The sequence below is a fragment of the Ambystoma mexicanum genome, chromosome 1p (assembly GCF_040938575.1).
Source record: "Ambystoma mexicanum isolate Mex_15411 chromosome 1p, UKY_AmexF1_1, whole genome shotgun sequence".
NCBI classification, from domain to species: Eukaryota; Metazoa; Chordata; class Amphibia; order Caudata; family Ambystomatidae; genus Ambystoma; species Ambystoma mexicanum.
The window spans coordinates 657711944-657734114 of record NC_090921.1 but is presented as its reverse complement, the minus strand read 5'-3'; positions in this window follow the sequence as shown (position 1 = coordinate 657734114).

Genomic DNA, 22171 nt, shown 5'->3' with positions numbered 1-22171 from the left:
GTTGGTCAAACCTGCTTATAGTTGTAACCTCAGGTGGGTCACTAAATGCCATTGAACCAGTTAGTCCAGGGGATGGGAGAGCCACTTCGGAGGATGCCAGCACTGCACTTGTCTCGATTCCTCCACCAAAATAACCTCCTGATTACAATTAGTAATCTCGACTGGAATGTTATTGCTCTTCCCCTCCGACTGAGCCCCTGCTTTGGGAGCCCTGTAACCTGGAAGAATCTGTCCAACATTAAGCTGACCCCCCCCCCCTATGGCTCTTTACTGCTGGGCCCCTCAATTCAGCTACTCGCATGGCGTGGGTACGTTGATTCCCATTACTCCCACTCTTCCCACCTTTTCCCTTTCCCATCTTGGGAAGTTGCAAGCCCTATCTCTATGAGGTCGCTGGCCAGATTTACTGCACATTTCCCAGGTGCTTTAATGTCACTTAGTAGGCTAGCAATCTGACTAATCATTTTATTATCTTCATCAATGTGTTTAGTATCTTTTGTTGACTTTATCAACACCCTTCCACTAACTGGGGATTCAGTGGCTTTCCTTTTCACCATGATATACCGGTTTATTGAAAATCTGGTGCTTGTTACGCACACTCAAGTGGGCCTTCCCAGAGTAAGCAAGAGCAATCACAAATGCCAAAGTGCGGATATAATAGCTGGTACCACTGATGCGAATAACCCACTATAAAAATTGCAGTTGCAATATGTGATTTGGATTTGACTGCAAGAGGAAACTCATCAAAAGAAACAGTAATAAAATTAAAAAAAATAGCACATTCTAAAAATGGGATGAGTGGATAGAATAGACGAAACATAAAAGGAATAAAATGACCAAACAAGATCTTCTAGGCTCCACTCAGCATTTTCCCTGGGGAAAGATGTTACTTGCCGCCTGATTTCACTGCAGCAAATAAAACTTCTGTGGCACTGTAATAAAAATATAATAAATAGATGTGGGGCAGTACCCCCAAGCAGGACACACTCAACCACTTGGGGGGGGAGAGGGGGCTGCCCTCAACCACCACCTACAATCTTTAGGCAGCCTAGGGCGTGATCAATTTGCTGGCTAATTAGCAGTGTTTGAAGCCTAATACTCTAAAGACAACAAGAACCAGTTACCCTCTGCAGACAGAAAAGGGCCCAGGAGAAACCTGTGCAGAAAAACCCTTTCCAAGCACACAAGATACACAAAACTGCTATCATCACCACCAAATCCAGAATCTACAACACAAAGATCAGCAAGCCAATTCCAATACCAGAGAACTTTTCAAAATCTTTAAGGAGCTTGAGTCCCCATCACCTCCCATCACCAGCTTCCCGAATGATAAAGTCTGGTGCTCCCTCGTCCAATCTGCCTTGGCCAACAAAACCCATAACCTCAGAGACAAAACCATCGTCCAACAATCCTTGCTCTTGGCGGAGGATGCATCTCCACCCCACTTAGTGGACCACCCCATGACCACCACACCCCCTTTCCACTTTTCCCCCCATCAATTCTCCTAAAGTCCTAACCATCATCCAGCACCTAAACCATTCAAACTGCAAAGGAGACATACGTCATTCCCACCTCATCAAGTTGTGTGTGGACCCCGTTGTACCTATCATTGCCAAATTCATCAATGCCTCGTTCTCCTCCTGCACAGTCTGTAAAACCATCAAAGAAGCCTGGGTCACTCCCTACTCAAAAAACATCTCTTTACTCCACCCCACCAACCAACTACCTCCCTATCTTGACGGTACCATACCTCCATAAAATCATTGACTGTACTGCCTGCAACCAACTTCAAACCCACTTGGAGGCCCACAATCTTCTCGGCTCAAGCCAATATGGCTTTAGCAATCTGGCTTTAGACCAAGTTATAGCATGCAGGCTTCCCTCCTTAACTTTAAGATCCAGCTCTATAGTATTTGTGATGCAGGAGAACTTGCCATCCTCTTCTTACTTGACCTGTCTGTGTCATTCGATATTGTTGACCATGACATCCTATGTAAATACTTTTCCTCCACTTTTAACCTCTCCAAAGATGCCACCAGCTGGATCCACTCCTTTCTGAGCGAGTGCTCCTCCATGATCTTCACTGGTTCTGAAGCAGCAGACCCGATTCCCGTCTGATTTGGGGTCCTACAAGGCTCATGTCTATCACCCACGCCATACAACATGTATACTAAAGCCCTTTTTGATCATCTAAGACACCCTTGAAATCCCATATGCAAACTTTGCTGACGATACTCAAGTATTACTGAAAATGCTGGAAACCACAGCCTAGATTCTGCTAATAGCAATCAGGTGTATAGTATCATCCAAGCCTGGATGGCTAGCCACCATCTCTGATTGAATGATGACAAGAGAGAGCTCCTTACCGTAGGCTCCCCATTCCGACTTCCATATCTGGACTCTGCCTTCACCTCCTTCATTGATGGCAACATTACCCCTGTATAATGTGAAAACCCTGAGAGTCTACCTTGACTCTGAACTATCCATGCAAAAACATGTTAAGGCTCTTGCATCATATGCAGCCTACTCAACAAAACTCATCAACATAAGTACAACATGTCTGTCCTCTGACAACTGCCTTACACTAGCCAGGGCTATCATTGGCAGAAAACAAGATTACTGTAACACCATCCTCTCTGGAACCTCAACCAAAAACGTAACCAAACTCCAACGTATCCAAAACAATACCCTTCGGGCGGTTTGGGGTATGAAACGATCAGACCAAATCTCACATGTGAGGCGCAAGGCTCACTTGCTGCCCATCAAAGCCTGCATTGAGTTTGAAATCATATCAATTACACATGGATGCATCCAAAACACTGCACCCACCTCCATCAACCAGTGCATCTCCAAAAGCACCAAACTACAAGCTTCCACTCCTCCACCATCTCATTGCTAGTAACACGAGACTCACCAGAGAAAGTTTCACGGTTACAGCCCATAATCTCTGGAACACCCTACCGCTGTGTATCCAAGAAGAACCTTCATATCTAATCTTTCAAAAAAAGTGAAAAATGTACTGTTTAGCAAATATGCCTAATGCTTGTCCTACCATCTCATGACTGTAGTGCCTGCACTGTAATCTTAACTATTGCGTGTCCTACCATCTCATGATTGTATTGCATGTAAAAATAGCGCCGTGATACTTCTGGGTCTGGGCGCTATCAACAAATGTAATAAATAAATAAATAAATAAAGAACATGCAATGTTAGATGAGTCTATGAATAGAGTGCAGAACACAGAGCGAGGAATGCACAAACAGCTTAAGGGACATCCAATTTATTTTATTTTCTTTTATTTAAAATGATAGTGTTTATACATAAACTTTTCATTTGGGTTTCATAGACATATTTCTCATTATTTACACGTACAGGAGACAAGAAGAAGGGAGAAGAAAGAAAAAAAAGAAAAAAGAACGAGCAAGCTATTCAGTACATCATCTGTGAGTTTGGTTCTTTAGTATAGTCCAGAATGTCCACGAGAAACTGTGTTTATCAGTTTCTTGTCTTGGCCTCTTAGTATCTTCAACCATCTGGAGTCACCTTCCTCTTGTTGGTGAGAGATCTTAAAAGATCTCCAAAGAGGGCTCTCTTATCAGTCAGTGCAGGGCATATCATAATTAGATGTTTCAGTGATTCCGGTGTTTCTTTGTCCATGCAAAATCGACAGAATTGTTCAGTTTTCGGTATTTGTCGAATATTAGATCATTTTTGTCTAGTCGGAAGAATGTTTAGTCGTAGTTTCATAAAAGTAGTACAGATAATTGGATCCGGGAAGAGTGCCAAATAGTGCAGAAGTCCCTTCATTGCTCGTATGTCAATCGGGCATTGCAAGTTCATAGATTATCTTTCTTTTCCTTCTATTGTTTTGGTCCAATCATTTTGCTGTAACTTTGTCTTGGCGCGTTGGGGACGGTTGATAAACATTTATACTGTGATGTCTTCATTTACCATTTGTTGGAATAGGGTTGCCTTCCATGTTTTCAGAAGGGTGTTATTCATGGCATGCAGTGTTACTCTTAGGATTTTAATTTGTCGGGATTTGATCATCATTTATCAACTTGCGCAAAAGATCCATCTGCTTCCAGAGTACAATTGAAGTGAGGGATTGTAGTGTCACTTCAAACCGTATTCTGGTCATAGGGTAGTTTTCTGGAAGGATCAATATCATCCGCCAAGAGGCAGCTTCCAGAATGTGCCAGTTTATGTTGGTAGCTGTGTTTATGGCATTGTTCCCATATGTAATGATGGGGATGACTTTTTGGCAATAGAACTCTAGGGTTTGTTTTAGGGAGAATTTGCCATAGCGCCTATGTAGCATCAATGCTTGTCGTGCCAGCATTAAGATTTTACCTTCCAGGCTAGTCATCCAAGCTGTTTCTGCTTTCTGCTGATTTAATAATAAACCAAGATATTTAAAGGTGGTGACTACTTCCAGAGGTTTTTTGTCTAAGATGAAGATCGTAAGCCTATGGCGGTTACTTGAACTTTGATGTTTAGTTAATGTCATTATTTTTTTTTTTTTACATTGATCTGAAGTTCGTTGTCATTCATCTATGTTTCTGTCATACGCAAGTTCTCTTGCCGGCCAGAGGGGGTTGTATCGAACAGTACAATGTCATCAGCATACATAAGGTATGCAATCGGAAGGGAATTGATTTTCGGTGGATTGAGTGTGTCTGATTTGATTTATGTGGAGTAGTCGGCAGTATATAAGTTGTACAGGGTTGCCGCTAGGAGACATCTCTGTTTTAGGCTGTTCCAGGTTCTTATTGCATCTGTGGTGAGTCCTTCTTTTGTTAATCTGATTGTAACTGAAGTGTTGGAATATAGCAGCTTCATGGGTTCGCTGATCTCTAGAGGGCATTTCCATGTTGCAAGTTGTTTCCACAGTTTGTTCCTATTTATGGCATCAAAGGCCATATGCAAGTCTATGAAAGCGGCATAAACTGGGGAGTTGTTTCTTAAGGCTTTGTGTTTTATTAGGTTTAGAATCAAAATATTCATGTTTGTCCCCACATTAGGAGTAAAGCCTGTTTGTCGGCTATCGAAGCGGTTGGTTTCTTTGGCCCAAGCAGTTAGTTTTTGAAGAAGATATGTCGCAAACAATTTTCCCAAGGGATCTAGTAGAGCAATAGGTCTGAAGTTGGCCGGGTCGTCTCTATCGCCCTGTTTATAGATCGGGATCAATACTGCTCTGGTCCAGGTAACAGGTATCAATTTTACTTTATTGATTAGGGTTTAGGGTTAGAATCAGGTCCATTAGTTTCGCCCATGTCTCTGGGGCCTGTTTCAGGGTGGCGTTGGTCAGTCCGTCAGGACCAGGGGCTCGGGATGCATTGAGATTTTTGATCATTTCTAGAAATGTGGGCTTATCCCAAGTAATGGTCCATTGATTTGAAATCGGATCTTCTGAAAAATGTTCATCTGCACTCCGAGGTTTATAAAGGTTGGAAAAATGTGTGATCCATTTCTGTTCAGAAACGTTGGAGACCATCAGTTGTTGCTGTCGGCCGTTGTTATTTAGCAGGTTCCATAAGGTTCTCAGGTTCTTATTTCTGAGCGTTGATAACATGGCTTCCGTGTCCGTTTGTTGGAGGGTCATCGCATATGTTTTTTTCCAGTTTCTGTAGGCTTGTTTTGCTTTTTTGATCTTTTCCAGATTTTCTGGGATGAGATTTTTTCTCCATTTTCGAAGAGTTTGCCTTAGAGATTTCTTTTTATTTGCTAGCTCTTGGTTATAGTGGTGCAGATGGACAGATTTCTCTTCTGCGATCGCTTTTGTTTGGAAGGGGATCAATATCTAGTCATAGTTTCATTTTTCTTCATCTGGCATGTTTATTTGATGGGAGGTCTGTGGCAGAGAGGCTTGGTGTTCTTTGGTGAGTCTTAGCCTGGTAGTTGCTCCTGTTAGTTCTAAAAAAGGAGAGGGGGCTGGCGTGAAATGATCGCACAGCCCCACACCATGGATCATGAGCATGGAATAATCGGTCTTGATAGTAGGGAGAATTTTATATTCCAGTAACAAGTTGTTCAGAGCTGGAGATAAATAAATATAGTCGACGATTGCTGTGGTGTTTCGACATGAGCAGGTCGGAATCAACAAATTATGTTCATGAGACGGATGACTTGTTAATAACAGGTTTCTCATGGAAATCTCTTTGGTCCATTTGAGGGCTCTTGTTGATAGTACATTTTGTGGTCTGTGAAGGCCATTGGGAGCATAGAGATGAATTTTGAGGTCTCCACAGATGATGAAGTCGATGTTAGGAAATTTCACACTGATTCTATCGATTGTCAAAAATATGCCATCCAAGAAATTGTTGTAATTAATTGCTGCTGGATTCCAGTACACATTTATGACCGCAATTCTTCTAGAGATCAGGTTATCTTGTTGGGATTGATGTTCTGGGTTAACAGGATTCAAAATCTTTATGATCGTGAGTTGAATCCATGGACTGATATTTTCTGTTTCAAGGAGGTTCCAAGTTGGCGTGATCTTAATCAGAAGTCCTGAGGATGCTCAGCCCTGGATGCCTAGCAAAGCAGTGTTAAGGATAGTTGTAAACCCATAGCAGGAAGGCGTTTTAGTAAGCCAGGTCTCTTGAAGGCATATTATATGACAGGATTCAAGTTCAGAAACGGGTGATTTGAACAAGTGGGAGTATCCTCTCGTGTTCCATGAGCACAGTGTCCACCCATGGATCTTTAATAGGGTTGATGGTTATGAGAGGTACTCCGACTCTTTAGGTTATGCTGGAAGGTCGTCCTCATAATCTCGCCAGAAAGTTTATTGGAAGTGGGCTGGACTCTTGGCAGAGTAACCATTTGGTGGCAAGGTTGATCGGTTTCTACCAGAGGGGTTCGTGTTGTACATTGTTCTTGGCGATCTGTCATGGTGTGTCCTGCTGTGATCTTTGAGGTTTTCTGACAGTTGAACAGCGAGGCACTTCCTTTCCTCGGCGTCTATTGTTTCTTCTGGGGTGTGTGAGCATGCATACCCCAGCAATAACAATGGTGCAGTCATCTGTAGGATTCGATTCATGGTGTCTGGCGTATGGAATTCAATCTGGATCTTATCTAGCAATTGGTCATCCTCAAAGCTCACTGTCTTAATTTCCTGTGATTGTATTGATTTAAGTTGCGGGATTGCATGGAGCAATCTTAATAAATTGGTCCTCTTAAGTGTAATAGAAAGTCATCTGCGATCGGGACAAGCGATCTGGAGGGTGTACTTTGTTTTTTTCTGCCAAGGGTCGATAAACTGTGGTAGGCTGGATACATCAGATTTGTGAGGATTCGCTATGTCATTTTCTCATGGTTCAGCCAGGTCAGTTGGTAGATCTATCGATGAGGCCTCATTGTCTGAGGTCTTGTCAGACATTCGTGTGATATCACTTGAATAGTTAGACGGTGCATCCAAGATTCCTGTGATATCGCATGTGTAGAAAGAAGGTGAGTCTGCCATAGTTTCACAAGAAAGGTTCAGTCCATTAGAGAACTCTGCTGGATCAATTGCATTTTCATGAAGTATTATCAATACTGATTCATTGGTATTTGGTATGGGCTCACGGATCTCTGTAGGATCTGTGTGTGTTGTGAGATTGAGAAGATCTATTTCGATGTCTGGTGGTTTTGAGCAACTTTGCGTAGAGCATATCAAGGGGTGGTACTTGATGTTAGACTCTATTCGTGGTTCTCTGTCTTTTTTTGCATTTGTGCTGCAGGGTTTTGGTTGCTTGTTTAAATCATGACCTGAGGTCAAGTTAAGGTTTCTTAAAAAGGCTCGAGATCCTGTTTGTTTATTGCCTGTTTTTCGTAAATTTTTAGGTTTAGCTGTCTGTTTCGCAGGCATCATTTAATTGTGGAATTTTTTATTTCAGAAGATTTGAAAAGTATCAGTTAGTTTCATTGTGGGCGGGATTTCTACAGCTGTCACAAGCTCAGGATGCGGATGATCAGAAGGGGTAACCGTGAGTGTGGTCGGAAGCTATGATCTCGTCGACGTGGACACCGGTTCAAGGTCTTTTGAGGCTGTTGATAGTTGTGCCGCATGCAACTTAGACAATGGCAGTGGATATGCCTTCATCAGGGTCATCATTGTAGATGTGAGGAGAGCTTTTTCAGCCCTTTCTGCCGCTGCCATATCAAACAATCTCATTTGCCATTGATGGGAAAGCTGAGCTGAGCGATCCCAGCGTTTTTCTATACTAGCAATAAAAGTCTCAAGATGGATTTGTTTGGTATGGATTAGTGCTAAGAAAGTGGCTTGGTCTTTAATGTTCTCATTGGCCGCTTCATATAACTTGCAGAACAGGATCATGGCTTGTGTGGTAATTGTTGTAAGTATGTTTTGGAGTTCGACCATTGTAGTGGGAATCCTCTGAGGGAGTTATTCATCGGGGATTGCACATTGGCATTTATTAGTTGTGTGTTGCTCCTGTGAGTGGTTCGTAGGTGTTGCGATTTTCTTATTATTTCCGGAGTATATGGAGAAAGAGGGGTCGTTTTCTTCATGTTCAAACTTGAATTTCTTTAATGGTAACTCCATTTTATTGGATGGTGGCTTTGGAATTGAAGCTTTGTTTGATGGATAGTTCTCATGAGGATGTAGGTTTCTTAAGGCCGGCATTGACGTGGCTGGTAAATCATTTGTTCGGTTGGAGTGCAGGTCTCCGAACACTTCTTTTCTTTCTTCAATGTTGGTCAAAAGTGACTCAATTTCAGTGATGTCTAGGGATAGACGTGCTACCCTAGTGTTGGAATGTTGTGCGTCCCTCAACTTCATAGTTTTGGAGGGGCTTCAAGCGGTATACAATTGGAGCCATCTCAGTTTGGCTTGTTTGGCTTTTTCTTTCTTTGAAGATTCAGAGCTTTGGATCTCGTCTAGTTTGTGTTTAGGATCTTAGGAAGCTTTGGCAGTGATTATCTTCGATAGAAGGACCAGGTTGGACTCGATGGCCAGCTCTGTCTGTTGGGTGCCTTGAGTAGTCTTATTTGGTATCTCTGTAGAAAGTTCTCCTCCTATCTTTGGATCTTTCAGATGATTTTGTGGAATGAGCACAAGGGGTGATTTGATTAGTAGTGATTTCGACTGAATGACAATGGTCAGAGAGAGGGGAGGTTCGGCAGTAATACACGTCTCGTTGATGTTCGGCGAGCACGCAAAGTTGGTAGCACTGGGCAGAGGGGGAGAGTCCCGATTTGGCTTTTTCACTTATAGGGTGAGGATTAGCAAATGTCGGCATCTCAAAAACCTCACGCTTGCTGGTTGAAGGATCTAGAGAAGGTGCAAGAGGAGTAGGGTCTTCCAATTCCTGGCTGATGTCAGGTCTCAGTTGTGTTGGGATGGTCGGAGAGGGGGGCACATTCCTGTCTGTTGTTGGCAACTGATGTATGAAGTGTTGGGTGTTTACTTTCAGAGCTTCATTTTTGGGAGAGGGGTTGAAGAGTGCTTGCTCTATGGTGGGTTGGAAGGAAAGATCAGGAACATTTAACATTTTTTTTTACATTTAACATCTTTTTTAATCACGTTTCCCTCGTTGTCTGGTTCTGGGGCCAGGTTTATTTGTTGGAGTAGGTTCTTGCCCAGGGAAGTACAGATTTGGCTAAGAGGTCATTTTCCAGAATCTTTCAGAAGCAAGGTTTCACTAAAGAGTCACCAAGATGTATTATGTGGTAGCGAAAGGCAGAATCCGAGGTTGCGCCGTTCGGGATCAAAGCGGCAGAGGAGCCCCCGCAGTCTCCCAGGCGAAGATCCTTTCCGGTTGGTATTTATAATTTGAAATCTGCAGGTATATGCAAATTCAATAGATGTTCCACAGAATTGTGAGCGCCTAGTAGTATTCCAGGATCAAAGGAAGCCTGCTTATCCGGTGTCTTGAGTTAGTGAGTGGGGCGCACGGTCACTAGGAGTGAATTGAAAGATGGACACGGTCACGCATCGATCAGGATCAAAGGGGCAAGCCCCCGCAGTCTCCTGAACACTACGCAAAGCAGGTGTCTCAAGTTTACACAGAGTGATGTTTGGAAGAGGCACACAGGCAATGGTAGGAGTTCAGCAGAAAAGGGAAATCACGCAGTAGTCAGGATCTCAGGGGGGGGGTCCCCGCGGCCTCCTGAGTGCAACATTGGACACATAGATTGGGCTGGTGAAAAAGCGGGGTGAGTCGCGTGTAGCTGTGGAAAGCTTCTAATGGTCCAGAAATGTGCTGAGGACGGGCGCAGTGGGTTAGAAGGAGTCAGCGTGTCACAGCAAGCAAGTCGATCCACCCCCTGCAGGCGTCGGTACAGCTGAACTGGGCAGCAGGTAGTCACAGCGGTCGCGAGGGGGGGTGCCACTGTAGGGCGCACAGCAATTCAAGCAAGCAAAGCCACAGCGCTGCGGGGTCAGGGCTCAGTGCAGCGCGGGGCTGAGGCTGGTTTGGGAGACAGTAGGGAGGGGGTCACTCACTGCAAGTTTCTGTTACAGAAAGTCCGTGGATAAAAAAACTGCGGACTTGAATTTGTCGTTTGGTGCAGCAGTCAGAGCCATGCACAGATGGAAAGGAAGATGGGGCAGGATTGCAGAGCCCGCAGAGCCCAAAGACCACAATACTCGGCTGCACGACTCCACAGCCCGCTCTGCGGTCTGTTGGTGCTTTTAAGGACAGTAAACAAAGAAAGTGGACTGGAGGTCCTCAATAGCACACAGCAGAGAGTTTTCCACAGATACTAACAGCCACAAGACTCGGCTGCACGACTCTGCTGCCCGCTCCGCGGTCTGTTGGTGCTTTTAAGCACAGTAAACAAAGTAAGTGGGCTGGAGGCCCCCAATAGCACATCCAGTATAGAAAACCTTTTTTTTCAGTAAAATAGAAGAAAGAAAAGGATCAGAAAATATTTAACAGAAAATAATATCAAACTTCACGATTCTTTGCTAAAAGCTTAAAAATATATGTTTTAAATATGTTAAGTTAAATATGTTATGTAGGGGTCCAGGAAACATGTGGAATGCTTTATAAAGATTTATACTGTTTTAGTAACAGATCAACACCTTTCATAAATGTAATTCAAGTTAGCAATTTTTGGCATTGTTTTTTATTGCTTACAAGTGTTGTAAATAACTTTTTAGTTCATACAAATTCGTCATTCTTCAAATTAAAGTTATAATAATATTATGCAACGTTTTAATAAAACAGCTCGTAAAGTTAAAGAAAATTTGCTAACTTTTTGAAAACATGTAAAGGATTATTCTTCAAAATGGACTCAAAACCAAAGATAAATGTTTTTTTCAAAACATGTACAAGTTGAGCTACATGTAGGAGGTTTTATCAATTTGACCGCACGTTTTGTTCTAACTGGAACTATTATGAAATGGCCTAAAAGTACAGCATTACAACACCACGTCCACACAACCAGTACTAAATAGATAGAGGTTGAAAACAGCCAGGCTGTAAGAGCTAAACCAGAGTAAACAGTTTGTGGGAGATTTTAGATGGAAGGATTTTTTTGCTATATTAATTGATCCTGTCATTTCATTTCACAAATCTGATCCCCTTAATATTTGGCTTTTGGATTGCTGTGGGATAGGAAAGTGGTAGTACAAAGGCCATCTCATGCATTATACATTCAAAAGTTGTGAAAAAGAGTACACGATTTTGCTTTATTTCCTCGACTTTTTAACGCAGGAGCGGTATTACAGAAATGTTTGTCCTTGTGCAAAGAACATACTCTTTCAATCCATTTTATGCAAGGATTAGGACTAGGGCAAACATCGCCATGGGGTAAAAAAGTGTTTTTTTTTCCCTAGGCTCATTTTTACACTAGTGCAAATTGGACTTACACTGGTTAAACGTTTCTGCACTACCACCCGTGCTCTTTATCAACTGCTAGCTATGAAAAGGAGAAAAGGTCTGTATGCACTCGAAATGCTGACACCCAGTGCTTTAAGTGGGGTAAGAAATTGAGGGGGGCCCTCGTTTGGGGGCGTGGCTTCCATTGTGGGCGTGGCCTAAAACATGCACAAATCATTGTAAGGGGCACAAACAAATATATAAATGTATATGTGAACATTTATATATTTGTATGCGCACTACTATGGTTTGTGTACCTTTCAAGCCTTATAAACATACCAATGTTACGTATTTCGAGGTTTATAAAAAGGTGGCTTGAAAAGTGCACAAACCATAGTAATTTACGCACACTTGTGTGCTTACCTTACTATGGTTTGTGCACTTTTCAAGCCACCGTTTATAAGCATACACATTTATAACATATTTCTATGTTTATAAAAGACGGCTTGAAACGTAAACAATTCAAGGCATATTTTATAAAGCGTTGAGGACGGACAAAACCCGAGGTTGCTTTGTCCATCGACAAAGCTTTATAAAAGATGCCTTGAATTGTGCACGTTTCAAGCGGTCTTTTATAAACGTAGAAATATTTCTACGTTTATAAAAGATGGCTTGAAACGTATACAATTCAAGGCATCTTTTATAAAGCTTTGCCGATGGAGAAAGGCGCCTCGGGCTCTGTGATCTCTGCTCTGAGCAGATAGATCACTGAGCGCGAGGCGCCTTTCACCCTCTGCGAACCCGCGGGCTCCGTGATCTAATCTGCATATTAGATCATGGAGCCTGCAGGTTCGCTGAGGGTCAGTGACCTGGCGAGGGCAAACAAAGGAACTGTAACTTCCCTGATGACCCCGGGAAGTTACAGTGACTGACAGAAGTGCCAGCCAGCCTCAGCTACGCTGTGCCTGGCTGGCACTTCTGTCAGCTCGCCTGAAATTAAACTGGTGGGCGCATCTCCCGTAGCGGCTGCGGCCGCGGTGGGATAATGCATCCCGCCAATGTTGTGTGGGATGGGGGGCCGGCTCAGTCCCACTTTTTGGAGACTGCCGGGGCCCGGCCCCGGCAGGCCCCGGCCCACTTTAAGCACTGCTGACACCCAAGTCTAGCATAGAATAGCAGAAGGCGTTTCTACTCACAAAAATGTCAGCACAGAAATAAGTTGAAACACTTTCACAGGGCCAAATTCACAGAAGCGTTTTATAATGGCAAACCCCCATTGGAAAACGCTCTGTGAATTGGGCCCTATTAGGCCCAGATTTACTAAGTAGTAGCACTGACTCAGGGGTAGGTCAGTGTAAAAAGCAGGATTCACACAATTGTATTACTGAGTCAAAGCAGGAAGCTTTGTATGGTGCTCATTTCATTAGGATTGCGCTACAAATGTCAATTTTGCGTTTTATCAAAAGGCACAATTGTATATTCAAAATAAGCAGGAATGGGCAGAGATCAGCATTAGCAGACGCAAAGGCATATTCATGACGATATTACTGCATTGCACTGTGCTAATTGACACAAAACAAAATGGGTCTGATTTACAAAGCATTTTTCCCATTGAATAAACGCTTCTGTAAATCAGGCCAATGACACATGAAAGGAGGAGCAACACATGGGCAAAGTGCAGCAAATAAAAGGACCACTTGGAGATATGATTCCCAAAACGAGTGAAGATGGCGGTGAAGGCCTTGTCTGCAGGGGTCCTTCTGCCTCTGTTTAACCATGTTTGGGCTACTAAAGCACATTGTAAAGGAAAGGTGCTAAGGCTGTAAGACATTTCTTCTTAAAATTTAATTTTTTGTTGGTGGTTTTATAGCAGCGACTTGTAAAATGACTAACTTCATGGCATTCACATTAGAGAAGGGGGTGGGTGGAGGAGAAGCTAAGTGGGGAAACGGCCCTGAAATCAGGATTTGCATAATTGCAAAAAGCTATCTTGACTGAATAGGACGCCACTGGATCTGGGTTAGGGAGAACTGGATGGGTTTGAAGGTTACCAAACGGTCCCCTGCTACTTAGTGAAGGGAGTGATCCAGTGGTTTGTGTTTATATTGTCTCTTGATATTGTTGGGGCCATTACTGGACATCAGCTCTGCAGTGAGTACCTCCCAGAGGCGTGGGCTTTCGGTGGACAGGCGTGAAAGGTCAAGCTCTAATTTCTGCTGGTGGTTGGTTGGAGACTCATGGAAGTAGGTGATCTCAACATTCGTTTTGGCTGATAGTAGGTCACACAGGTACTCATGTATTTTAGGGCTGTTTTCTAAATCGCTTTCCGTGTCAAGCATACAATATTTGTGTTCTTAGCAATAATGATAACACATATGCATGCGTGCATGATGGATCGTTTTTACAGTCACTTATCATATGAACATTAAAACAGTGTGCTAATATTGCATGCCACACGTGCTTATTGGACATCACAGGCAAAGCATCAGCCATGTATGGTTTACATGCGTGCATCACTTGCTGCACTTGCATTTAGGATATTTGTTATGGTTGAGGCCTATCTGCTGGGCATTGTATCTTAATTGACCAAATTGAATATACCTTGAAAGTGCCCTTAAGTGCTGCCTCATTACACCATGTAATCAAGACTGTACTTAACGATAAATATAACACGACCCTTAGGAAGATATACCAGGCCTATTCTACAAAGCATTTTTCAATGGGATTGCACCTTTGTAAAAGGCTTTTGTAAATCATGCCCAGAGTATCATAGAACACTGTTTTGAAATACTGAAATATCACTTTATTGTATTCTGCAACATCCCCCACAAAATGGATGCACATCAAGGCATGGATTTGGACGACAGATGGCACACAAGATGTGGATGGAGAGCACAGTGAAGTTGTAAAATGAGAAGACCAGCATACCAGCATCAGGATATTTGTACTGGAAATATGGATATTATCTTTTTGCAACAAACACGGTTGAGACTTTGCCCTATCTTGGATGGTTACAGCTCTTACTTGAATCTGGCATACAGTGGCGTGAAGGATCAACCTACACAGGCCTCGCGATTTATGTGAAAAATGTGGCTGGTCCTACTGTTGTCGAAGCTGGGAATCCTTAAGCTTTCTTAAAGGTTTTTTGTGTGAAACTAGATCTAGGTTCCACAAATGTACACAGATGGAGTTTAATACTTAATATATACTGGGACCCCATCGCTATTACTACAGAGGTTTTTGTGAACTCTGTTTTAGATGCTATAGATACATTTCACGCAGAACACAAGGCGTACTTTGTGGTTGTAGGGGGTGATTTAAATACTCCATGCATCGTCAAGCTGGGTAGAATCGTAGGTGAAAATTAAGGCCCTATTAGTAGATGAATTCAACGAGCAGGGGCCTGGTTTAGGGCCATGATTTCAAGAGATCTGTACATGCTTAACGGTCAGTCTAGGGGCGATTTTCCAGTAAAGGCAACCGTGTCTAATGGGATTCATTTCACTATTGTGGATTATCTCTTTGTATCTGGGAACGTATTTAAAGAAACAATAACAATTGAAGTGGTGCAAAAGGTTAAGCGTGATGATCATGCTCTTTTAAAAATAACCTGGGGCAGTAAGAGAAAGATAACCGGACAAAAATGGCAAGCTAATTTGGAGACTTTCAGGGGGCAAATTCGTTTGTGTCTAAAAACCCTGGGATGTTTCCACATTGCTGGGCAACTTTAGCATTCAGTGGAAAGAAAGCAGACATATATTACGCCCCCTCATTGATGGAGTATGATGCAGCTAACAAAGCAGGTAGAAACCCAGTTCCATCTCATGCCATGTACAGGATGGGAAAATCATAGCAGACAAAAGCAGTTGCATAGAGATCTGAGGGCCATTGGTAGAATGGATCATGGGTTGCGATGTGAGCTACAGAAAAGTGAGAATTTCAGACAGATCTGGCAATGGCTTAACAAATGTACCCCCTCACATCAACTTTCTTTATCAAATGTGGTAACTGAGGAGGACTGCAAAGGAGCAGTTCTAACGCTGATTCTCCCTGGACTTTCCCGTTAGATATGTTAGATCAGGAACGTCTAATTAAGAAATCAAGTTCATCGACAGCCCCTGTCCCAAATGGGCCTACCAATTCTATGATCAAGGAGGCCCTTTTATTTTGAGGCCTTTTAGCCAGATGTTGAAGATTGGTGCAATCTCTAGTTCTTGGAGGTCGGCTATCATTGTCCCGATTTTTAAGAAGAGCAATAAGACTGATCCGTCCAGAAGGTTCTATTGCCCTTCTGGATGTGTTGGGAAAACATTTCACGGCCCTACTCTTGACATTTCTTCAGAGGTGGATGATGGAGTCAAATGGGGGCAGACCCCCGTCAAACGGGTTTTGTGAACGGTGTAGGGACAGAATTTAATTTGTTTCTGTTAAATATCCTGTGGGGGAAAGCCTTGAAAAGTCGAACAAAACTGTATCTAGCCTTTGTGGATTTAAGAAAGGCATTCTATAGTGTGGACAGAAATTTGCTTTGGGTGAACATGGAGGCATGGGATTGTCCAAAGATCTACTGTCAGCAATAAAGCCCCTATATATAGCAACTAAGGTCCAAATCAGGCTTAATGCCCACAGACTTCTAACTAAAGAGCTCAACACTTATACGGGTTTAAAACAGGGCTCTCATCTGGCCTCCACCCTGTTTAATTTCATTTTATCAGACCTGTGGCATATTGGGACCATATACAATCTTTCCCACCTGAAGTAAATGGTCATAAGCTGCCACAAATCTTATACGCTGATGATCTGGTCGTGATTGCCCAGAGTCAATAGGCCTTCAGAATTCCTTGGATGGGCTTCAGGACTACATGACCAAAAATGGGCTGCAGTTAAATTCAGCTAAAACCACCATTCTAGTTTTAACTGGTAAGTGAGGTAGACAGAAAGGTCATGTAAATGGCAATTGGGGCGTGAGGATCTTTCCCAGGTGAGATCACTGGTCTATCTTGGAGCATGAATAAACTGTAGACTAGATGACACTCTGCAAAATGATTTGAAAATACAAATCAAGAACTTGATAGCCCAAGGAAGGCTGATCCATAAAAGATATTGCTAATTTTCCCTGCTCCCAATTTTGACCTTCTATAAAAACAAAGGCAGTTTCTATCATGACATGTGGTGCAGAAGCGTTTCTATTTATTTCATGGAAGATCTGTGTGTTTTTTTAAGGCTTTTTCAGGAAAAAGTTACTAAGGCTTCCCCATATTGTTCCCACGTCTGTTGTCAGATTTGAACTTGGCCTAGTATCTATGCATGCTAGAACAATATGGAAGCCATTCTTGTTGTTCAGAAAGTGTATTATGACTCTGTCTGCTATTCCATATCAAATATTAAACTCAAATCCCTTTAAAGGAAAACATGATTTGCTAAATCAGTAGTTCTGAGGATGTGAGATTCCGCTAGAATATACATTCTACAAAGCAAATCTTGAAGATATACAAGGGTGTCTCTGATTCTACCTGTAGATTTTGTGCCACAAAAAGAAGATTGAAACGTTAAAACATATTACCCTGTTTTGCACTGGACTGACCTCCCTGCAAATTCGTTTTATGGGCAGCTTGATCTTAAGCAGACAGTGTCATGATGCAGAAGTTATATGGGCATGGATCTTAGAAGGCGAAAACTACTCAATAGTTTTTGGTTTAGTACATTTTTGAAGGTAGTTGTTGAACTGAATGAGACCCGAATTTGAGAAATGGCGTCATTACAAAAAAGATTGAATCTGTTAAGCTGGGGAATTTTTTACTGGAAGTCCATTTGAAAGGGATTGAATGAGTGTAGATCCCTGTTATGAATGAAAATTATCAGGAAGGGGGGTGGGAAGATAGATTGGTCTGTGTAGCCGGCAGTTTATTGGTCTTGCTTTACTTTTCTTTTTCTTTTGTGAATTACGTGTTGACTGGTCTGTACACTTTTAAAGATGAAGGTTTGTAATAAATCATGAATCTTAATAATACAAATAATAAAAAAATAAAAAGCTATGCATGTGGATGACAACATGCATTCACCAGCAAGAAGCGATGGGGACGTGCAGCTGTGATAAATTATTGATTACAAATGTCTTCAGGGACAATTTAAGAAAAGGCACAACCTTGAACATTTAGTTATTGGGAAAATGAAAATGTAAAGCAATGCTCATAGCCATTGCAACATAGCATGGGAAACGTCTCGTGACCTATTGGGCATTTTCTTCACATCTCATGAATGTGCACAATAATATAGTATTATAGACTGAGGGTGGGGTCGTTATCTCAGGATATTGCGGGAAAAACAGAGGGCCATAAGTTGGGGAAGAGTCATTATCCCAAGCGATAATCACACCTTGTATAAGGCTATTAGCTTATGGTGGTAGCAGCAATACCTGTTTCAGAGTTTTCGTGCTTTATTAAAACATGGTGCTGTAAGAGTGAGTAAAGTAAATAGACAAACAGAGTTAGTAAATTAAATGTGGTTTTACTTTGTAGTATTTAAATAACATGGTTGTTTTTAAGTTAAGCATTTTAATTGCAACTTGGTTGAACTGCAACAGCATGCATGAGGTGTCATGTAAAAGTGAACGGTTTCTCTATAAGAAAGTTCAATGTTTTTCTCTTTCATATTTTAAGTAGCATGTTACATCAAAAAAAGTCCTCCCAGAGAGGAAGTGTCTTGCTCAAACAAAATCCCACCTGGAAATGGTATTGTTGTTCCCCTGTCTATTTCTAAAACAGAATGTTCAGAATGCAGTCAATAGCAGTAGTAAGAATTGGAATTGATCAAATACGAATTCGGCTTAACATCTCTTGCCACTTATGTTACCTGGAAATGAATGTATTTGTTGCGGAAATGTTATATGGCGGCTGAGTATACTTTGTATGTATGTGCTGCTAGGGATCCCGCAAACCCTTTTTTCAATGAGTTACACGAGGAGACAATGAACTGCTTAGTCAAGATCGGTATGTTTGTAGTCTCACAACAAACCCAAAATGTTAAAGCTAGCCTCTTGGGTTTTGATTGGCAAATAACCACGAATAGAATTATGGAAACCAAACTATACAAATATACATGTTCCATTTGGAAATGGTTCCCGGCTATGGAAGACTATCTTAAGAAATATCCCAGTAAGCAAATGCGGAATGATTTAATGCGTTTTAGATTCAATGTAATCCAAACTAATCAAATCAAATGCATTAGAAATTGCAACTCAGGGGATTGGAAATGGTGTAGATTTTGTAAAAAGGATGGAGTCGTAGAAACTTTACAACATATTCTTTTGGTATGTCCTGGCCTCATGTGCCATAGGATAAATTATTTTGCACAATTCGTATGATGAACCCATGAGGTAAATAGAGAATTTATATGGCATAGAATGTTGCATGAGAATTCAGTGATACTGAATATTCTTGTTACCTCTTTTTTGAGAAATGTCTGTGATTGTGTTAGTGTGGAGAAAGGCTGCTACTTTGTTTTGTTCCCTTTTTCTGTTTGCTGTTATTTTTTTATGGATTTATTGTGAGATGTTTTTAGGGTCAATGTTATGTTAAGGAAAGCTGTCAAATTCTAAATCTATGTATGGGGTAAATTTAATTCAGAACATGTGTACAAATTGAGTCAATTCTATTAGTTGCTACCTCATTGCTTATCTGGCTTTCTTATCTTATTCTGTGGTTTTTAAAGATCTTTTATAATCAATTATGAATTCATATTTTAAGAAATAATTGCCTCTGTTATTTGATTTCTATCTGTACGTTTTTGTTTTGATGCTGAATTAATAGCGTTTTAATCCATTTAAGTTAACGTTTTCTTGTATTTTTTTTTTACATTCTGTAAATTTGCACACTGTTGTTTTTTTCTTCTTTTCCTTTTTGTAAAGGTTTATTATAAACCAAGACAAATAAAAAAACATTGACTGCACGCTAAACATTCTGATTAGCTGAGACAAGGTCAATAATGATTCCATTGTGATTATAACTTTTATTTCCTTCTCGTCATTCTGCAGCCAGTCCATTATGGTTTCAGTTTTTCCTTGCATTCTATAAGCATCTCTGTTCCTGTGGTACAATCCCTGCTCCCCCAGTAGTCAACAATGAGTAAGATGGAGTAAGAGCAGAAAACACCTGCAATTATACCAAAGAGGTAGGCAAAAGTGGGTGTAGCAAGTCCATTACCTCAGTGATTCATGGAGAGAGTTGCAATTTACAAAATGAGAGACACGTTGAACCAAGAAATGTTATAAATGCAAAAAGGTGGGCTCTTTACACTGCTAGTTCGTGACTTCATGCTTCTGTGCGGTTTTTGGAAAATGGTTGTGATGGGTTCTTGCACATCTGTTGACATACCTGGCAAAGATTCCTACTACTCTATATGGCTGCTGTTTTCTGAAAGTACTCTTTTCACATCCATTTGTGATTCCACCAAACCTGTCATGAAAGAACTGTAATTGTTTAGTCATTACCTATAGTTTCCAAGAGAATCCACGATTGTACTGATTCCAGTGAATTTAGCATTGACTTTTTAAGTACTTTTCCAAATACAATGGCTTTAGGTTGGTGACAATGAAGTAGTTGTGCCACAGGGACGTAATTTCACTAAAATACCAGGGGTAGCGGAAGTGACATCACAAGACCCTAGAACATGATGACATCACAGTTAGTGATGTCATTTGACCCCGCCCCAAGTGACATCACGGGAAGTGAGGGCAAACAACCATCAGATTTCTCAGATGTGTTTAGCACCCGTGTTTCCAGGCGCTCTCATTTCAGCCAGATATAAGAACCGAGGCACAGAGGGAGGTGTGATTTGTCCATGATCACACATTTTGGGAATGTCATTTTACAGATTCAACATGGGGTTTATATGTAAAACATACATAATGCAGTACTTGTAACAAGGTAACCGAAATCTCAACGCAGGCTACAGCTATTGTATGAACATCTATAGATCAATGGACACAGAAGTACTCGTTATCTGTGGCGTTGCTCTGTTAAACAAGCCAAACAAGCAGTGACCTGGGGAAGCGTGCGTGTTTACCCAGGAACAAAATGTGCGAGCAAGGCCTGAAAATTAAATAATTGACCTGGATTTAGAATCACCAAAATTCCCTGGTTATAAATGTATCTATAAATCAGCTACCACTACGATAGAAGAGACCTATTAGACTGGTCTGCATGCACACAGTGGAGTGCACCTGATAATGTTATCTTTGCTGGAGTATAATACCTGGGAAAGGTTCTTTCAAAATCCCCAAGCCCCTCCATAGTTTTTATTTTCTAAGCATACTAGTGGGTGCCAGAAGACTTAAAAAGCCCCCACCATTTCATGTAATATCATCGCTACACACATAAATGCTTGGCACCACGCAGTTATTTCAAATTGAAAACACCCACTAGTTGCTTCTTACCCGGGGACTCACTGGCAGACTTCAAGGCGCACACTGCACACTACCGCTTCGTCAGACAATGACATAGCACAATATTTGTGGTCCCCCCTGCAAGCATGCTGTGCCCCCCCAAGCTCCTTAACAAAGCATAGGGCATGCCACACCCTGGGTCGGCAAGGACCACCACATGCGTGTGATGTCCATGATGATTATGCCGTGTCAGTGGCATGCACTACTGCAAGTGAAAGAAGTAAATATGTTTTTCCATCAAACCTTAAATATTTCACATAGCGTAGTAAGAAGTGGGGGCGATGCCTGGTCCACAAATATATCAGCCACCAGTGGTGGCTAATGAGTTGTTCTTTTGGAGAGTGTAAATATTTGCCACAAATATGCAATTGTGACCAAGCATAGCGAGGTAGCCAAACTAACGAAAATGTATTTGGGGGATCAGTGGGCACATTCTCCTTCCCCTGGGAAAATGCTTTGAATATTGGGTTAAAATGGTTTATTAAACAGCACAATTTCTGTGAATATTTGGGTAAAAAGCCACTAATTTGTGTAAAAGGCCAACAATCAGTTTTGTAGAGTGTATGGTAAACCATGAAAAGAAGTACAATAGATGCAAGTCACCAAAAGTGTACAAGGCATTTCCCAATGCATTATCATGCCAGTCCCTGCAATATATGCCAGTATAAACAAAATGTTCATGCTGGCTGTGCCCATACATTTCAATGCTGGCACCACCCACATATGCTAGTATTCCCATGTAAAAACATACTCATGTTCGCTTTAAAATGTATTTTTATATTATCATTACTGGCTCTGGGCACAAAACTGTCTCTGCCAATATATACCAGTACTTCCATGTAAGAACATACTCATTTTGGTTTGGCCATTAAAAGTGACATGGTACAATATGAAAACCTGTCCAAACTGGTTCCAATGTAAGCCAATCTAGGCCTATAAGAACACCTATCATGCT